This window comes from Pinus tabuliformis, chromosome J, assembly GCF_031772625.1.
Source record: "Pinus tabuliformis cultivar Carrire ecotype Pingquan chromosome J, CPIR1, whole genome shotgun sequence".
In the NCBI taxonomy this organism is placed as follows: Eukaryota; Viridiplantae; Streptophyta; class Pinopsida; order Pinales; family Pinaceae; genus Pinus; species Pinus tabuliformis.
The window spans coordinates 1,460,542,842-1,460,564,272 of record NC_142295.1 but is presented as its reverse complement, the minus strand read 5'-3'; the positions used below and the strand labels follow the sequence as shown (position 1 = coordinate 1,460,564,272).

The 21,431-nt window shown below is 39.6% G+C and overlaps 1 protein-coding gene across 2 annotated transcripts in view; it reads right to left on the bottom strand.

Moving 5' to 3' along the window:
- LOC149232873 (uncharacterized) overlaps positions 1-21,431 on the bottom strand; it is a 538,221-nt gene that overhangs the window by 37,435 nt on the left and 479,355 nt on the right. The window contains exon 21 of one of the 2 annotated variants that reach the window (XR_016248192.1): positions 8,721-8,906. The exons of the other annotated variant lie outside the window; for it this stretch is intronic. The gene's annotated coding sequence lies outside the window, so the exon portion shown is untranslated. The remainder of the gene's footprint in view (positions 1-8,720; positions 8,907-21,431) is intronic. 2 annotated transcript variants of the gene reach the window in all.

The window sequence follows — 21,431 nt, the reverse complement described above, 5'->3', positions numbered from 1 at the left end:
CTTTCCTCTAGTAGTTGCAGCAACGGTGCGGTAACTGTCAGACTCCAACCCCGACGGTTACCCCTGGTTGCTCACATGTTAACTCTACCATTCTGCTGTGGTTAGGGTGGCGGTCTATTGCTAACCCCGATGGCTTTTCAACGCTGTTCACATGTCGAGACCTCTGACATGGTTTAGGCTGGCAGTTAGGGCTAACCCCCGCTGCCAACTCCTCTGCCTGCTCACATGACACGGTCCCGCCGCGGTTAACTCTACGGTTAGGGGACTGTGTATTTAATTTGTAATGTTTTTTAACACATATTCAATGGCCGATGGTTAGAGTGAGGGTTTTAGACTAGGTTTTGAATGCGATAGGTTTAGGATTTATAACTTGGTTTGAATATGATAGTTAGGGTCATTAGTTTATGGTAATAGATTAGGACTTGATACATGAATGTAGCTTAGGGAATGGTGTTTAGCATAGGATTTTGAGTTTGTAAGACTTAGGCATAGGTTTAGGGTTTGTACATAGATTAGGGTTTATATGTAATTTTTAAAAAACCCATATGTACAATTTTGTCACAATGTGACATTTGTGAAATCGTCACAGGATGACAACAAATCCATGCCGATCATTGACAAACGACAATATCGATCCTCTGCCACGACGACAACCCACGCACATCGTTGACTCTTGCTATCTTTGCAACGACAACTTGGATGATGAATCTATGCCACTGACGAGACTGATGTTGACACATCAAACCTGCAAAGTCAAACGACAAAACACATGTCGTTGACCAAAACGTTGAGGAATTGTCGATGAACTCAAGTCGACAACCAGGCACTAAATCATCTCCGCTGAACGCCATGAAACCATAACAATACCTGAACAACCTGATCATAACCAACACTGTCGATCTATCGAAGCTGAACTGAAGTGACGACGACACTGAATGACACTTGAACCCCTGTACAATTTGAATCGATGGATCCTCCTGGATCACTAAATCATCGGATGAACGATCCGACAGCAACAATGCAACTTCTATTGCTTTGCGTCACTCTGATAGGGACTGCGTCACCCTATCCAGCTCTCTAGCTCTCAGTTTGTCCCACGAAATTCTCCCAGCGATGCCTCTAGGCCTTGCGTCAGCCTCTCTGGGATCTGCGTCAGCTTCTGGACCCTCTGCGTCAGACCCTAGATCCTCTGCGTCTCACACTCTAGCCCTCTCTCGCACTGCACAGCTCCTCGCTGCCACTGCCTGGCTCTGCATCAGCCTCTCCCCGCTCTGCGCTGATCCTCTTGGTACTAACTCTGCCTCTTGCTATGTATTCACTGCCCCTCAGCGGCAACTCAAATCACTCACTCGATTTCCTCAGCAAACCCTGTGCCAGAAAATCGAATACTTGATCTCTCTTCGCGTGTTCTCCAATTGATCCTCAAGCCTCCTCTTATACTTTTCTCGTTGGTCCATCAACGACCAAGATTAAATCTCTAATCAATGACTAAGATTAGATTTGGCTTGATCCATAAATTTTGGACCATTCTAACCCAATTTTATATTAATACCCATTAATATTTTATTTTTTCTAAGTTTAGACTTAGGAACTCCATTAAAAATATTAATTATTTCAATAACTCCCAAACCAGTTAGAATCTTCCCAAACCCTTTCTGGGTCTTGGAGATCTCATGTGCTTTAGCTTCTCCACCAATTTTCATGGCTAGAGCACATCCGATGCTACCCCAAATCAACACAAGTAGAAGATGGTAAACTAGAAAATGCAGTAGGGATTTTTGATGTGTTAGATTCAGGAATTTTCACAAGAACAGATCAGGTCTACGCAATGCCAAGTCATCTTTCTCAACCAAGAAGGATTGATGCAGTGGCCAGGAGGAGCTGATCTAGTTCTCATTGTGATTGCGCAGAGCTAGAAGGGCTCAAATTCTTAGAGTTGCAGGGGATAAGGGAGCTGAGCAGATTTTGATTTGAGGATTTGGTGGGACGTTGTTTCTGTCATTGCAAAACAGTGTGTAAGGAGACTGAACCAAGGTAGAGCGAAGCAATACCTCAACAGATTTCTAGCTAAGAAATCCAGATCCGAGTTGCAGCAGCAAAGGAGGATTGGAGAGGAGTGATTTGACAATTGGTAGCAGGATTTCCAGGAGGCAAGTCAAGACTCAGAGGGAGTTTAGAAGAGGAGCAGAGATGGTAGTGAATGGATTGAAGGATCAAGATAGATTGGACGGGGCTTCCAATTTTGTCATTTGGAAGGCCAGGATCCTGGTAGTTCTGGACAAACATCGCATCAAGGAATATGCCTTGAGAATCGTAGCTATCCCAGTTGACCCTAATGCAAATGAGAAGTATAAGGAGGCCCAGGCGAGGGCGAAATGCATGATCCTAGACGGGGTCAAAGATCAAGAAATACCACATATTGCTGAGAAGAACACAACAAGGGAGATGTGGCGGACCCTGACCACCTTATACCAGGGCTCTTCCGTGTAGCAGAAGATGTTATTAGAAGATCAACTCAGGTCATATCTGATGCAGAAAGGAGAGGAGATAGATCACTTCCTTCTTAGGTTACAAGGAATTCAAGACCAACTTACTTCTGTGGGGTCTACACCGGATCTAGAGTTCATGGTCAGGACTGCCCTGATTTAGTCTCCGAGTGGGAGAAATTTGTCCAATGTAGTGTTGCGGGGGAGCGCCCCCCCCGATCCCGCTCCCAATCTGTGCTTTGGGCGGGAGTGACTCGGGAGCGGGTCGGGAATGCGCTCCCAAAATCGCTCCCGAATGCGCACTCCCTTAAAAAAATTCGCTCCCTGCCTTTTCAGGGGCGTTTTGCCTTTTTTGCAAATTTTTTTTTGTAGTAATGTTCGAAATGCAATTTTTTTTGAAAGAAACAAATAATTTTTGAGTGGGGCAGCTTAATGATCAAGCCTATAGCCTTAGTATTGATATGCTATTCATGGTAATGTTAAATTCTTAAAGTAAAAGTGACATTCTCCTTAATCTTCATTTTCATCCTTTTATTTAAATTTTTAACATTACCATGAAATGACTCAGGATGTTTGAAAGTGGTTCCGACCTTATTGGATTTCATATGGAGAAAGTAGAATTTTAGATTTCATTCAAAATCCAACAGACTTATCAGTTTTTCAGGATTTCAGGATTGGGGGATTGCAATGTTTCCATTGAATTTTGTCATGTGTTAGGGTATGGAACTCGTATTTAATCAAGAGCATCAATCCCTCTATGTACCTTGATGTTAGTGACATTGGTTGTTGAACTCCTCTATCATGACCCTCCTAAAAATGTACACATCACTCAAACAAAATCCTGATTTGACATGCTATGCTTTTTCTATCTTATGTTAATGCTTAGAGGGTGATATTAATGACAAAGATCCCAATACAGATACAGAGGTAATGACAAAGATACCTCTGGATATTAATGCTTAGAGGGTGATATTAATGACAAAGATCCTGATTTTCCAACAAGACTAAAAAATTAGACATTTCTCGTGGTGGCAAGAGGCCCAAAATTCAATATATTTACTTGTCTTTTCTAGTTTCTAGTAGTTTTTATAACAATTGACTCTTTCATATTTATTATGATATTTTTTTAAACAATATATGACAATTTAAGTTTGAAGTTAGCAATTATAACCCATTAGTAATGAATTATGAATATGATGCTTTATGAAAGTTGAAAGTTGTTTCATTTCATTTTATTTTATAACATTTCATTTCATGTTAGATATTATTTGTTGTAATGGTTACACTTAGCTTACAAGTACAACTTTGGTGATCAATGATGATAAATGTTATATATTGAATTTTGAAAGCTTGAAACTTTAAGATTGATGAATCATGAGACTCAATATGCTGTATGTTACTAAATTGTGGACATAGTTGATGAAGATTATAACTTCTAGATGATTGTTGTTATATGGTTCAATCTATGTTTTTTTTATTTTTATTTTTTTTAATATCTAATTCATTATTCTACATGTTTTTGTTGACATATACATATCAAAATATAAAAAATATATATATTATATAAAAAACGCTCTGGGATTCGCTCCCAAACCGGAAGCTTCTGAAAATGTCGCTCCGGCACCCGTTCTCGCTCCCGCTCCCAAGTAACACTGGTCCAAAGCATTTTGGGTAGAGTGACTCTCCCCAAGTGGGAGGAGATGTGGGCAACTCTTCGACAAGAAGAGTTTAGGAGATTGACCAAGATGGGGAGTAGTAGTAAGGGAGTTCGAATCAAGAAAGAGGAGGATGCAGCTCTAGCATCTGCGAGACAACAGGGGGTTCAGAAGAGGAAGAAGAAAGATATCTCCAAGGTCAAGTGCTTCAACTGTGGGGAGTTGGGACATTATGCCTCTCAGTGCCCAGGAAGAAAGGCAAGGGAGAAGCTTCCGACTCAAAGGCTGCTCCAACAGAGGCAGAGAAGGATGTCGAGACTGATGATGATTGTGCCATGAGTGCTCATGCGCTTCTAGAGAGGAGGTGGGGAGACATAGAGTTGTAGTCGAGAGGACTACAGAAGAGGGTCAGGATTCTTGAGGTGCCCAAACTCTTGGATCACTTCCGGCTACGGGAGCCCTTAACAATAGTAGCATGATAAAAGTGTCAGGTGGAGCAAGGTGTGATGGAGTGACAAGGTAGTTGTAGAGTGTAGAAGTCTGTCGCAGTGCAGTGGAGGTTGCAATAGTGCGAGAGGCACATAAGAGGTTGCATCAGCACAGAGGCAGAAGAGGGAGCACAAGATAGCAATAGAGGTGGCTTCAACATCATGAGGCTTCCAGACTGACCAGGATGTCAGTGTTCAGGTGAAGTCAATTACTTACTTCTCAGTAACTGAGTTGCAGTGCAACAGTTAGTAGTGGCAGTGCTGTCGGCAGCATGTTGAGAGGGAGTTGCAGTACAAATGTAGCAGTGGCAGTGGCAGTGTCATGGGCAGTAGTACAGGAAGTAGTAGTACAATGGATGTAAGGCAGCAGGCCAAGCATCAATAGAGGACCGATGCGGAAGATCAATGTGATGCTTTTGTGGTGAAGCATTGCTAGAGCACATTCCTCACTACGAGAGAGTGTTGATTTTACATAGCATTGGATGTGCTCTAGCCATGAAAATTGGTGGAGAGGCTAAGGCACATGAGATCTCCAAGACCCAGAAATCATTTGGAGAAATTCCATTCGGATGAAGAGATATTAAAATAATTAATATTTTTAATGTGTTCCTAAGTCTAAACTTAGGAAAATAAAAACATTAATGTGTATTAATATAAAATGGGTGAGAAAGTTCTACGTGACAAGAATCAAGCCAGTTCTAATCTTAGCCATTGATTAGGGACTTAATCTCTGTCGTTGATTTGTCAACAGGAAAAGTATAAGAGGAGGCTTGAGGGTCAGTTGGAGGTACACCAAGAGAGATCAAGAATTCGATTTTCTAGGGCAAGGTTTGCTGAGGAAATCGAGTTAGAGATCAGTTGCAGTGAGGGGAAGTTCAACAAGGGATTTCGATCCAAGGCTGAAGAATACATAGCAGAGAGGCAATGAAGTGGCGAAAGAGGCAGCGCTGGAAGATTTTGTGGGTCACACTGGGAGCTGATCAGCAGATCCTGAGTCGGAGAGGGTGGCACAGTTCTAGAGCAGTGCTTGGAGCAACTTTCGCTGTCTAGTACAAGGAACAGTCAGAGTCATTGTGGGGTTGATCATCCGATTGCTAATTTGCCAAAATATTTGTGTACGGAGAGAGGTACTACTGCCAAGGATATTCTCTGAAGGGTGAGCCATTTTTGGCACCCTAGTTGTATTCGTAAATCTGCTTGATAATAAACCCCTCTATAAGCTGCATTGATTTTCTTGCATTGGGTTTTTTCGGGGACGATTGTCCAAAAATAATGGTGTCCCTTGTGTGACTGCCTCAGTTTATTTCAGTGCATGATTTGTATATCTGTGAAGGCTGCATTTATGTTTACTTCGATGTTTATGCAATTAAATAACTTGTTAATGTAAAGAACAAGTAGGAGATAGCAAACCAGAAATTGCAGTAGGGGTTTCTGATGTGTTAGATTAAGTAATTTTCACATTCACTAGAAGTGAAGTCGATCTGAACCTTTACTTTAAGGTTGAAAATGATTAACCTCTCATTTTAGTACTTTATGTGGATGACCTCTTTCTGGCAGGTGCAAACCCTCTTATTCACAAATGTAAGAGGGAGTTGGCTTTTGAATTTGCGCTAAAGGACCTAGGACCAATGCACTACTTCCTAGGGTTGGAGGTCTGGAAAAAGGCAAGTGAAATTTTCCTATCTCAAGGAAAATATGTTGTGAAGATATTGGAAATATTTGGGATGGTAGACTGCAAGCCTGTGACTACTCCGATGGAACTTAACTTTAAGAAGTTATGTGGTAGTGCTGCCGGACCTGAACTAGGAAATGCTTATGAGCATCGTCAACTCATAGGATCATTGATGTTTTTGTTGAATTCCCATCCGGACATATGTTTTACAGTTAACACATTGAGCCAATACATCATATACATTGGATTGGTGCCAAGAATATTTTGAGATATCTTCGGGGCACAATCACTCGTGAATTGAGATACACTGCCGGAGATGTGACGCTGCATGGTTATTCTGATGCTGATTGGGTTGGTAGTGTGGTGGATCGCAAGAGCAATTATGGATGTTGTTTTTCTTTGGGTTCTGCTTCGATATCCTGGATGAGTAGGAAGCAGAAATCAGTTGCCTTGAGCACCACTGAGGCCGAATACATAGCTGCTAGTATGGCCTCCTGTGAAGTTATCTGGTTGAGGAAGCTCTTCAGTGAGCTGTTTGGACATGTGTTGGATACCACCGTGATCCTCTGCAACAACCAGAGTGGGATCTGATTATCAGAGAATCCCGTGTTTCATGATTGCTCCAAGCATATAGATATCAGGTACCACTTTATCCGGGATATGGTACAACGAGGAGCAATAAGGCTCCATCACATTGGGACTGATGAGCAGGTCGCCGATATTCTGACAAAGCCCCTGGGGAAGGTCAAGTTCCTAGCCTTCCGAACGACTTGGAGTAGTAGAAAGACCCTCTTATGAGGGTCTTGTATGATATGGACATTGAGCTCTGGGAGCTTCGGGGGGCTTAGGGTCTTATTGGAGCAATGAGCAACCACAGGGTGAGTGGTTTAGCCTTCCCCTGGTGATTTACTGTGTACAGGGTGAGTGGTTCAACCTTCCCTTGTGATACCCCGTGGCGACATGTAGGCAGGATGAGTGGTTCATCCTTCTCTTGCTGAGACATTCTACCCATGCAGTCTGGGACTCATGGGAAGTACCTCTCATCTGGCCAATGAGTAGGGAAATGAGGATAGGGACCATAGTACTACCAATGGTTGCATCATGTACTATTGTACTCCCTATGCTAGGATGATCGATATTGATCTGGGATCAATTGGAACTGACTTCGGGTCAATAAGAGTGGTATGAGATACTCTCTTTTGACTAGAACTGACTTCGAGTAAGTAAGAGTGGTATGAGACACTCTTTTATTTGGGACTGACTTCGCGTCAGTAGAGAATGGTATGATACATTCTTGATCACTTCTTCTTCTTCATAGTTCAGCAGAGCAGAGCAGTGTTGAGCAGTGCATTAATGACAGAGATAGTATAGATTGGCAAATGGATTAGCATTCTCTCTAGTTGAGAGGGAGTGTTAAAATTGGCAACTAGGGCCAAACTCCACATGGATCATCTTATTTATGACTGCTGATATTTTTCTTGGATTCCTCTCTTCGAGAGGTGTAGGATTGATCTAAAGATCATCTGATTCCGAAAGGTACAAATGAAGTTATGAATTTATTTTGATTATGCACAAATTGTCAAGGTCGGCCAATAGACTTATGTGGGCTCAGAAGCCCAACAATCACGTCCTTTCATCATCAACGTTTGCTATAAATTCATGATGCCTGAGCCTCATTTGGACATCACTCATTCACTCACATCTCTCTCTCCTCATCTGATTGGGTACACATTTTCTGGGCAGCTTTCTCTCTCACATGTGCGAAGGAAAGGAGGACGATTTTCTGTTTTAGGCATTGACCAGTTTGACCAAATTTCAGAGGTTGTTTTCTTGGGCTGCGTTGACCAGCGTTGACCTTCCTTGACTGCAGATTTGGGTGAGGAATTTCTGTCCTAGCAGGCCGCAGATCTGGGCACAAAAACCGAGGCAATCTGACCTCTGTTTTGACCAACGTTGACTATACTAGGGCTGGCTGCAGGGTTGACTTTTGTTGACCAGTTTTGACTAGACTTTTTCAGACTATTTTGGGCTGATTAGACTTGCTGTTGGAGGCCGAAGTTGACTGGGTTTGACCAAGCTGAATTGAGGAAGAATTCTGCCCTGTTGACCAACATTGACTTTTCTGGTTAGGGCTCTTTTGCTGCTGTCATAAATTATCAGATTTGTAAATTGTACTCTCTCTCTCTCTCTGCTAAACTATTGAAGAATATAAAAAGAATTGATCAAGCGTTTCCCCACATTGGGGTTTGTCTCTGGCTGGTGTCACATCTTGTGTTCTCTTGTCTTAGCTTGTCTTCTATTGTTTATGTTTATGTTCTATCTGCATTTTACTATCATGTTAATGTGATTGCTAAACTGGATATTGATATTGGGCTAATAAAGAAATTGAAGTAAAATTGCTCTAAAGCATAGAACATACCATTGTTGCTTAAAATTAACATTTTCGGATTGGATCCACCTATTCTCAAAATTAATACTGCAATATAATCTTTGCTTGATCAACTCTGCTTTTGTTCAATCTGTACATCAACTTGTCTAATAACAAGACCTCTGCTCATCACATATATCAAACCCTAGCTCAGCAACATACTCTCACTGGGAGACCCTGCATAAATAACTCCACCAAAAAATTTGTCTCAACATCTCTGCTCAAAAACATCATACATAACTGACCAAGCCTCAACAGTTGTATACAACCATCATTATCATATCTAGGCTCATAAACTATGATATAGTAGCATTAGATTGCAGCATCCATCACTGAACCCTGATTGCTCAGTTTCTTCCAAATCTCAATTTGGGTGAATAATGATTCCATAAATTAAAAATAACCATAGTAATATATATATATTTGACAAAATATCTCTTTACGGGCGCCCTTCTAGAAATTGAGTCTTTTCAAGCTATGATGCTACAAAAGCGCTCTCAACGGTCTGTTAACAATGCGATAGATTGGCAATAAAAATAAATAAAAATATAGTGAGACCTGTCAGGTAGAAGATCGAACCCGTGTCCTCGTATGAGCTCCTGGCTATTGACTCAACTAAATGGATATACCATTATTAATCGCTTTGCATTTGTGTGCATTACACTCCAGTTCAAACGCAGACATTTACATGGAGGCACAAATCTGGCAGTTCCATATACAATCAACCTATCATGCTAAACTCTATCTGAAGCAATATCACCTTCATTCTACTGCCCGACAGGACTACAACGTTCAGGAATCTTATGGTGATATTATGTAACATATCCAAATAATCTTCTAATGTGAGAAATCTTGGCCAAGCGATAAATTTTTCTGGATCAAGGACTACCTTTCTTACTCAAGGTTTTGCTTTACCTAGCACTGATGCATTAGGCTTCTTCTCGTACTGATGGAAAATTTTGATTTCTGTAGCTTGCTTTCTCTTGTGTTGTTGGCAATGTCATTTCCTCAGGATATAGCCTTGCCTTTATTGGTGGCTAGGAAAAATTCATCTCGCCCACATTTTTCCATTCTCAATGATGAGGATATTTGGCTAGTTGCTCAACAATGTGGATCATCAAGTGACCACGGGGAGTTTTGCATCAAAGATATGGATCTTCCATCGAACAATGAGTTTTGTTTATCGCTCAAAACATACATACTCCAGCGACCAAGGGAATTCGATCTCATTGCACAGGGATGCAGATCATTTGACTATAGATCTCCATCGCATTTGATTTGCGCACAGGTGAATGGGCCTCACTCCATGTGCACAAACTCTGCCATCTTTGCATGACATAGCACTACAGGTTGCCAACATACCAGATCAATCATCATTTCTGCTACAGCAATCACTATTTGGAGGCATGCACCAATAAATTGATCGACAATCATCGCTTAGGCTCAGGAAAATGCACCCATACGCACAACATTGTGTATCATCAGTTCTGTCAACCAAAAATTCACTTGTAAAATTGCTCCTGTAGTAATACGCTTCATGGTTAACATTGAATCAGACTTCACATTCTTTGCTGCCAAAACACAAGGACTCATCTCATCAATGCTTAGATGACTCGTATGTATATTCATTTGGAATTCTCGCATTCAGGCCATACACCAAAATGCAGAGGGCATGGAATTTGTCCAATCACATTGCATCAAAACCCTCAGGCCTGAAACACAGTGCCACAGAACAGAACTTTTATGCTTTATTCATGCCACATAGTAGTCCTGAAATGGACTGAAATCTAGGCTTACAAAAGGCTGAATTCTTGCCAGAAGGAAGGGTTGAATCAGTGCACAGAACCTCCACGAAAATGCCTCAGGAACATGCAGATCAGTTTCAGAAAAAGGACCGAGAGGCCTCAGAAGACATCACAGTAATTTGTCTCAAGATCAGAAGTCTGAGTTCCACATTCTGCCCAGCAAAAGCCCTTAAATCAAAAATAAAAATAAAAACTCAAGTACTCTGAATTTGACATGCTTTTGCTTGCTTGGCCTAACTACTCAAAGGTCACAGAGCTTCATGAAAGATAGGACATTGAGTTGTGATTTTAGGGAAAATTGAGCCTTAATTTATAGTAGTGGAGAATGGGCTTCTAATGGAGCCAACTTATTCCCAAAAATTAATTAATTTTATGCCCTTAAAACATACGAAAATTGACTCCAAATATTTAATTAAATTCTTTGTTTAAAAGTCCTCCTTGGCCTCATTATTTGAGCACATTTCTTAACGAATGAGGAGTTGCCACATCATCTCATCTTGGGGATTTTGACCATAAGGGGTTTCAATCTTTAACCAATCATATCTCCCAAACTGCGAGGAACCTTGTGGTGTGCCGCCTACCATTAGAATCAGCATGAGGAGCATCAATTAATCAAGGTCTCCAGAGCAAATTGACTAATCTTCATCCTTAAAATATTCAACAAGTATGGGGATTTTAGGGTTTCCTGCCATCCTTCCAAAGTTTCATGTCTATTGAAGTTTCCAAGTGATGCAATCCAAGACATATATTAAGACTCTGGGAGCATCCTTCAGGTTGGAGCCTGCAAACAAGGGCGTTGGAGTGTCCTTCAAGTTGAGAACCTGTAACCCAGGGTGTTGGAGCCTCCTTCAATTGGCGCTAATAAATTTGTAAGTTGGAGCTTCCCTTTGATGTAATATTGAAAAGACCTATATTAAAAATTGTTCAGTGGTTTTTCTCTCGGAAGGGTCTCCACCTAAAAATCTCGTGTCTACTGTCTTCATTATTGTGCATTGTTGAATGGTGTTATTTACTGTTTATGTAGTGTGATGTTGATTTGAAGATTAAAATTAACTAATTGGAAAGAAATACTGATTCACTTCCCTCTCAGTATTTCCAACACATTTGAGCCAAAAAATATTGTGTCTATTTTGTGATTGGTTTTCTATCAGAGTTTTCGTAGTTTATTTAATTGGTGAAATTTGCAATTTTGTTTTATTCGTTTTGCAGTAAATAATTTTTTGGGACAAACAATCTATTTAAAGATGGGAGAATAATAACCGATTAAATGTAATAGAATTTTTGACACAACTCAATCCTATGCTAGAAGTAGATGCTATCCAATTTTCCACACTACATTTGGAAGGGGAAGCACATGAATGCTGGTATCATGGACTGGTTACGTTGGGGCCTGCAAACATCACTTCTTATGTAGACTTTACACAAAGATTGATAGATAGATTTTGATTGAAAGAACCCAAAAATACACTTCAAAGAATTGGCACAACTCAAACAGACAAGATCACCGAAAGAGTACATCACAAAATTCGAAAGAACCATCGCCATGGTGATGGATATATCTAAAGAAAGACTAGTCGTACTCTTCACAAAAGGACTATCAAAACGCCTTCAAGGTTGGGTTAAGGCATTCGATCTTCCAACTCTACAAGATGCCATCAAGAAGACTCGTGATATGGGGAATGCATTGAGCAAATCTAAGGCCCTATCCATGCCTTTCATCCCTCAGAAAGATAAGGAGAAGAAACCCTTTCAATGTGATTGGCCTGAAAGGGATAGATTGGATGATGAAACTTGAAGCAAACTAAGGTGGAAGAAGCTTTGTTTCACTTGCAAGGAACCATGGGATCCAGGGTGTCATTGTTTAGGCAAAGAAAAGATCCACTACATTAAAGTAGTCTCTGACAATGATGATGAAGAAGAAGAACCCACCCCAAATGCTGAGCCTAGCAGTCCAAAGGAAGAACAACCATAGGAGGAAGCTAAAGAGGATGAAAATCTCTTCGAGGAGAAGAAAACTCGACTGAAGTTAAGATTGCTTCTCTTTCAGGTACCCCTGGGTGCTACACTTTCAGGATTAGGGGAGTTATCAAGGGACAACACATTACAACTTTGGTTGATGGCAGAGCTACGCACAATTTTATCGATGCAACATTGGTAGCAAAAATATGCCTTCACATAGATGAATTTGAGGGTCTCAATGTGATTGTGGCGGATGGGTACAACTTGGATTGTACATGAGTAATTCCAGTTTTGAGCATAATGCCTGGTAATTATACTTTCGCTAATAATTTTTATGTAATAGGTCTTGCAAATATCAATGTAGTGTTGGGAGTTCAATGGTTATACTCGTTGGGAAAGTTTACCATGGACCACCAAGCAATGGAGATGGATTTTGAAGTATGCAATGGTAGTAAAGTAGTATTGAGAGGCATGTCTAATGGTAGTCCTTCCGTCAGAAGAATTGAGGCCATATTTAGGCATGGAGATGTAGCATATGCTACAGAATGCATGATTACAAGTCGGAAGATGCCTAATAATAGAAGGCCGCAATACAAAGCAAACATTCAACAAGTGCAAGACAAGCATGGCCAGGTATTTGATGATATTCCCCAAGGATGACCTCCTAAAAGAGGATTTGAACATACTATAGAGTTGGAAGAAGGGGCCAAACTTGTAATCACTGCACCATTTCAGTACCGAAAGAATTTTTAGGACGAGGTAGAAAATGCAATACAATAATTGCTCGCGATTGGTCACATCAAACCCAGCTCAAGTCCATTCGCCTCGTCGGTGGTTTTGGTGAAAAAGGACGGCATGTGGAGGATGTGTATTGACTACCAAGAACTAAACAAAAAGACCATCAAAAGTAGGTACCCTATTCCCAGGATCAATGAATTACTAGATGAATTATATGGAGCAGTATACTTTTCAAAGATTGACCTATGATCAGGATATCATCAAATACAGGTTCGGGAGCAAGCTGCACCAAAAACAATGTTAAGTGAATGTATGGGGAAGTTGACTTGAGTGACTGGGAGTTCACTCCCTCTTCTTCCCAACTCACTCCCTCTTCCCATACGCATTGTCTCCTTGATTGATACACATTCCCCGTTGGAGAGACACACATTGCACACTTGGAACTTGTTGACCACTCCATGTCAACTACAACATAGCTATACATCTTTTTGCGCATGGATTTCCATCATGTCCGAGCACTCAGATGATCCACAAATTCATCATTATCATCTATATGTACACTAGAGTTTTGTAAACCCATTTTGCATTTTGTAATGTAAATGATCCTAGTAAGACAAATGTATGTAAAAACCTAGGTAAATTTATTTTTCTGAAGATGATTTTTATCCTAGGAGGTTTTTAGTCTCACCGATTCATGTGTGTTTCTAAACACGGATAATCGGTAGAGCTTTTCCCTCCAGACTCACCCCAAAGCTAGAGTGGATTTTGTTGTCAGGATTTAAAATGAGTTCTAGTGTTATTTATCGAGTCTCTGTAAAAGTGATTTGGGAATAATTCTAACTATTTGGTTAGATTATTTTATTACAAGTCACTTAGTCTACTAGATCATATTTTGTGTCGCAAAAATGGGTAATTATTGAGGGTTTATAACGAACAGATGTTCACCCTTCATGGGTTAAAAATGTAATTATTGAGGGTTTATAACGAACAGGCGTTCACCCTTCATGGGTTAGAAATGTAATATTTTATGTAAAAAAATATTTAGTGCATGGCTCCTCATAGTTAGACACCATGGCTAAATATTAGAGGGTTGGAAATATTAATAATCCCCTGATGAATCAATTAATTAAAATTTCTGGCTAAAATAAATTAAAATGCTAAAGCTAGAAATTTAATTAATTTAGGTCCTAGGAAAAATTAAATTTTCCAACATTTAAAATTCGTGGGTTTAAAGTTTTTAATTTTTGGAGGTCCCCGGCCAATGGAATACTGAAAATTTCAAGATATTTTGAACCCTTGGGCCATAGTAGTTAAGTCAAAGTCAACATTTGCGGCAATTAACTCAAAATAATCATTCTTGAGTTAATTAAAAGGAAATTAAAAGTAAAATTCGAATTTCCTCAAAAAGTAACTTTATTTCAACGGTGATGATTAAAAGATCATTTGATTTTCATTAACGATTGAGATTGCTTTAACGGGGATCAAGCGAACTAGCCATGGGAGACTCTTTCTATAAATGAGAGGCTTATTTCCATTATTTGGATTCGATTTATGAATCGTGTACTTGCTCTAAGAAAGCCCTTGTAAAATTTTCTGGTTAATAAAACGCAAAGACTTTGGAGTTTCAGATCATGGTGTTCCTTTTTTAGATTTATGTGGTAATATTGTTCTTAATACTTTGCTGCTTTTATTTGCATTTGCTGGTTAATAGCCTTTGAAGATTGATCTGTGTACAGGTATCTTGCACAAATTTCTGGGTTTTTAGAATATCATTTTGATTTGATAGAAGTAGCAGGTATCTCTATTTCTTGATGATTTTATGATCATTTTTAAATCTCTATTAATCTAACAATCAGATCTAAGTGTGCAGAAGTTATCATTCAAGATTTGGGCATTTGGGGAAGTCCTCAACTAGACCAACTGACTCTTAGTTTGCAGAATCTAAAAGAGCCCACTATCTTTTTAATTTCTAAAGTTATTTTATAGAATATCTTACTTACAGGGTTTTTCTTGGGCTTGTGCCTCTTTAAAATTTCAAATTTATTTCTAAATATTGTGCAAAATTTGTTTAAATCTGGCTAATAGAGGGCTTTGATCTGCAAATCTGCTAGATCTGTAGAATATTATTGTAGATTTGTAAATAGAAAATTTCTAATTCATTGGGGTTCTGGGTATTTCATATTTTTGTATATACATGCTTTGGAGTTTTTTGTCTTTTATTTATGCAAGAAAATTTTTAAAAATTGCAAGTGATTTTTGTGGATTCCAGAGAAAGATCTAAGCCCTAGAGGGCATCTCCATTTTGTTTGCAGGTTGAGGAGAAATTTCAGAAGGATCATGGGCAAATTTTTTTAGGGCCTTGAGGCCCTGTGCTAGTCATCTCCAGCCTCTTTCTCGGTCTTCCTTTCAGCGTTACGGCGTTCCCTCTTTCACCAAAATTCTCTCACTAATTTTTCCTAAATTTTTCCCTAAAAATTTCCCAAAAAATTTTAACAAAGTTTTTCACAAAAGAATTTTGAGTTGAGGATTTTCAGTGATTAGGGCAGCATATCTTTAGGTGTTTTCAAGCCCCTAAGGGCTGGCTGGTGCACATCCTCTAAACCCTTACCTTTTCAATTGATCTAATTGAAAACAAGATTAATATTGGCATAAAATTTCAGTTATCTGAAATTTAGCAGCAAATTAGTTTGCATATTTTACTGCATTACATTTCAGAAATATAATTACTTTCAGAAACTTTTGCATGCTATTTTTTGAATATTATTTCACTTTATTTATTTATTTTTTCTTTTATTTATTTATTTATTTTATTTTTTTTCTCAGTAATTTTTTTGAGTTTTTAGATCAAATATACCAATAGATCAGAGAAAGAATTAAACTCAGAAATTTTCTGAATTTAGCAACAGATTTAATTTACATTTTCACTGTTGTATAATTGCAGAAATAGAAGTTAGCTTCAGTAACTTTTGCAAACAAATTTTTGAAAATTGTTTTACTGTTGTTCAATAGTTTATTTCTAAGTTTTTTTAGATCAAATACATCAATAGATCATAGGGAATTAAACTCAATTTTTTTTGAATTTTAGTTATTAGTTTGTCATTTAAAAATTTCTTCTATTATACATAGAAATTTCTGAATATTGCATGGTTATAGGATTGCCGTTTTAGAATATATTGTTGGTTTTAACATTTGATGTAAGAGCAGATTACTAGACTAATATTTCATTAATGTGATATGAGTTTAAATATTTAGTTTAATTTCTGAAGTTCATTTGTTTTTTACATGCTTATGCAAGTAGGACTAATATAGTTTTACTTATGTATCTAATGATTTTGATTGAGCATTTCATATAAATGAATTTTTGAATTTAAAAGTGTTTTATTTCCAGTGTTTCACGTTTCAGTTCTTTGTGTATTTTAGTAACTATTTGTGTAGATTTTACATTTTGCAGTGTTGGTATAAGTCCCTGCTTTCACATTTAGATCACCACCTTTGTGAGCCTTAAGTTAAGTAACATTTAAGACATATTTCAGAAATAATTTTAGCCCCTCATGTAACTAAAATTAATCAAGTCCCTGTATTTCACATAGTTTTGAATTTCGCATTTGCATATGAGATAGTCGAGTCTTTTGAGCAACAGTTTCCCATCCTTTACTTGAGCTTTATTTTCTTCGCAAGATAGTTGACTTCACAAGTCACTAGTATCACTTTCTTCAAAACATTTTGAATCCTTAAAATCTTGCGCAATCTAAAACAAGTATTGGTTTCTTAGCTGTGTCTCCCAGGTTGGTTGGTTTTCAACTAATCTTTCATTTTTCCATTTCCATAGGGTCTAACCCCCTTAGTCTACTATTGGGAGACAACTCAAATGGAGTGATTGGGGATCAGTGTGACAACCCTCGATCTGAACTGTTGTCGCAGTGCTTAGACATTCTGTGCGACAACAGAATTCATCCTTGCCACTTGGAAATGTGAAAATTCCTAAACCAAAATCCTATTGCAACAACTGGAAATTATTCTCCTAATTATTAATTCTATTTAACAATTTATTTGTTGTTTGCTAGAACAAATACTGAATAAACCACATTGCAATCTACACATAAAACTACAGAAGGATAAATGCTAGAAGATATGCTAACACACACATAACAATAACATAGTTATTTTTAGACAAAAGTCCCCGGAAAAACCCAACTTGGGAAAACCTTTGCAGCAACTAAGGGTTTTATTATTATGCAACAGTGAAATAATCTGAGTACAACTAGATGCCATAATTGGGAATCCTATAGAGAAATACTAGCAAAAATCTGGAGAGGAATTTTCCTCACCCCATAGGCAATCTCTTGGCACAACTTTCCTTCAGAATTTCAGCTCTTTGAGCCTCTGCGCTGCTCTGCGTAGTTGGCTGAACGTCTAGCCTTAGACTAGACTCAGCTGAAGTTGTTCTGCCTTTTGCTGACCAAAAATATGCTTATATGGCACTCTAGGACTCCTTACTGACCTCTAGAACTGAAAACTTCAATCTCTCCCAGCAAATCGACTTTGCTTCTAGAGGCAATTGCATTGCCCCAACATCAACCTCTCTGTGGCTCTCTTTCCTCTTTGCAAATGCACTCACCGGATCTAGAAACCTTGCTCTGACTTCATGTAGAAATTCCTATCTTCAAGGAACCCCTACTGCAGCAAAACTGAATTTAATTCACCTACTTGATTTTAATATACAATATCAAGTTATTTTCTGATTAATACTGAAGTAAATTACTTCTGCAGCCTACACTACTTTAAATTTGATTTCATGAAACAAAAAAGTGAGCAAAGAACAAGATACATAGGACACAATAGTCCCTGGAAAAACCCAATGCGGGAAAACCAGTGCAACAGCTTTGAGGGTTTTCTATTATTAAGCAGTAATTCTGAATACAATGTTGGATGCCTTCCTGACAATCTAGTGACAGAGAAAATATAATGGCGGAAAACTGAGTGAGATTACCTCACTTCACCCGATAGATTCCGTCTGATCTGGCAACAGAACTGGCTAACCCCAACTATCTCTGCATTGGCCCTGCGTTAGCCTTACAAGCTCTACGTCAGCCTTGTGCTATCTCTTTTGCCTTCTGCTTTAACCTTCTCGGCTGTTCCAACAATACCTCAGTAGTTTCCGGCTTTTTGCGTGAGGGTAGCTTCACTTCTGCGCTGGCCCTTCTGGCTCTGCGTCAGGCTTGCATGGGCCCAAATTGGCCCAACGTAAGTTCTTCTAGCTACTGCGTTGCCTACACTAGTGGCTCTCCGCCTCTCTGCCCAGTATTCCCGAACTATCCCTGCCCCTCTGCTATAGAATGATCACTCAGTTCGAATTCTCAACAACTTTCTAACCCCAAAAATCGAACTCCAGATCAATTCGTTCTCTTTGTGTGTCTTTCTAAATGAACCCCAAGCCTCCTTTTACGTTTCTCGTTGAGACTTCAACGACTGAGATTAAGTCTCTAATCAACGACTAAGATTAAAACTTGACTTGATTCGTTTTCTAGAACATTCTCACCCATATTTTGATTAATACACATTAATACTTTAATTTTCCTAAGTTTAGACTTAGGAACCCCATTAAAAATATTAATTATTTTAATAAAATACAATCCAGGTGGAATTTCACCAAACAATTTCTGTGTTCTTTAGAACTCATGTGCCTTAGCCTCTCTACCAATTTTCATGGCTAGATCACATTTGATGCTACCAAAAACTAACACTCCCTCTTAGCGAGGAAAGTGCTCTAGCAACAATGTCCAACTACATGCTGCTCTGTCTCTGAAGCATCTCATTTCCGCACTGTTGCTGCCACCAACACTGTGTTGCTGCTGCTACTATATTGCTGCCCATGACACTGCCACTTCCACTGTTGCATCTGTACTACAACTCCATCTGCATTTGCTGCTAACACTGCCACAACTAGCTCTACACTTTGTCATTTTCCAATTGTTGCTGCTCAGCAACGAAAAAAGCATCCATAATTTTTGAACTAACTGTGTTCAGCATAATACCATGTAAATATTGGAATCTGACTGCTACTAGTCTTCGACCCTTTGAATCTTCTGCGTTGCTGCTAACTTTTGCACTGCTGCCAACCTTGATCTGTGCTGATCATTCTCTGATCTCAGGCTACTGCATCTATCTCTCCAATCAACCCACTACATCATCTGACACTAAGTCCATCTCGCTACTATTGAATCTCATGCTCCCATAGCAAGGAATTGATCCAAGAGGTGGACTCCTCAAGGATTCTGCGCACTTGTACTCCTCTCGACTACAGTTCAATATTGCTCCATTTCCCCCCTAGGGATGCATGGGCATTCATGGAAAACTCATCTTTGTCAATTTTTGCTAGAGCAGCCTTAGGATCATGTTTCTCATCTTTATTCTTTTGCTTCAAAGGACATTGGGATGCAAAGTGGCCCATCTTGCCAGATTTAAAACATTTCACCTTCGAAATGTCCTCCTTCTGCTTTTGCTTCTGTTGTCCCTTTGATGCTAGAGCTGCATTCTCCTCCTACTCCTATGTCTTTGTGCCACTCCCACTACTGCCATTGAGGTTGGCCTTAACTAAGTCCCTCCTTAATTCTTCCTATTGAAGAGTTGCCCACATCTCCTCCCATGAAGGTAGTATTTCCCTGCCCAATATACTTTGGACGAAGACTTGCCATTCATTCGAGACTCCATTCAAGGTTGTCCTTACCATCGCGGTAGATTGAGGAGTAGACCCCACTGCAACTAGTTGGTCTTTGGTGTCCTGAAGACGTTGAAGATAAAAGTTAACCCCTTCCCCCTTTTGCATCAATGTTCGCTGCAACTTTTGTTCTAAGTACATCTTCCGCTGTTCGTAAGAACCTTCATACAGTGAAGACAAAGCTTCCCACATTTCTTGGGCTGTATCTTTGCCCTGCAAGTGTGAGACCACATGATCTCGAAATCCATCAAGTATGAACCTCTTCTCCTTCCCCTGCTCGGCCTTGTACTTCTTTTTCTGATTATTTTCCACGGGAATAGGCCCAACAATCTTGACGTAAGCTTCGAGATCGTACACCTCTAGAACAACTAAGATTCTAGTCTTCCATATGACATAGTTGGAAGCTCCTTCCAACCTGTCCTGATCTTCGAGTCCATGTGATGCCATCTCACCCAAACTGTCGAATTGACTCCTCTAGTCATTTCCCAACACTGATCAGTTGTCCACAAGTGAAGAATTCAGACTTTTAGCAAGAAAAGTCCTCTAAGGAGAAATTCCGCTTCTATGTGTCTTCGCTCTTTTCCGACGGATTTCTCCCCTGGCAGAAACTACATCCTTCAAGCATTACGCTGAGGCTCTGCGTCACTCCCTCTGCCTCTGCAAACTCACGAATCGGAAATTGTACCTCTCTGAAAGAGAGATTTCCTCGGAATCTCTGCTTTCTCAGCACAGGAGTGCGCAATCCCTTCAAGGGGATTCAAATTGCTGTCAAATGCAACTATTGGCCTCTCTACTCAGCGTTGGATCTTCTCTTCCTGTTTCAAAATGAATGCTCTGATACCATGTGAAAATTCCTATCCTCAAGGAACCCCTACTACAACAAAACTGAATTTACTTCGCCTACTTGATTTTAATATATATTATCAAGTTATTTTCAGAATAATACTGAAGTAAATTACTTTTGCAGCCTACACAACTTTAAATTTGATTTCATGAAATAGAAAACTGAGCAAAGAACAAGCTACATAGGACACAGTTATTTTTGGACAAAATAGTCCACGGAAAAACCCAATGCAGGAAAACTGGTGCAACAACTTTGAGGGTTTTCTATTATTAAGCTGTAATTCTAAATACAATGCTGGATGCCCTCTCAGCAATCCAGTGACAGAGAAAATATTATGGCAAAAAATTGAGTGAGATTACTTCACTGCACCCAGCAGATTCCGACTGATCCGGCAACAAAACTAGCTAACTCTGGCTATCTCTACGGTGGCCTTGTGTAGGCCCCGCATCAGCCCTGCGCTATCTCTTTTGCCTTCTACGTCAACCTTCCCCGCTGTTCCGGCAGTTTCCCGATAGTTTCCGACTTTCTGCGTGAAGGAAACTTCACTTCTGCATTGGCCCTTCTAGCTCTGCGTCAGGCCTGCCTGGGCCTAGATTGGCCCAACGTCAGTCCTTATAGTTATTGCGCTGCCTCCACTA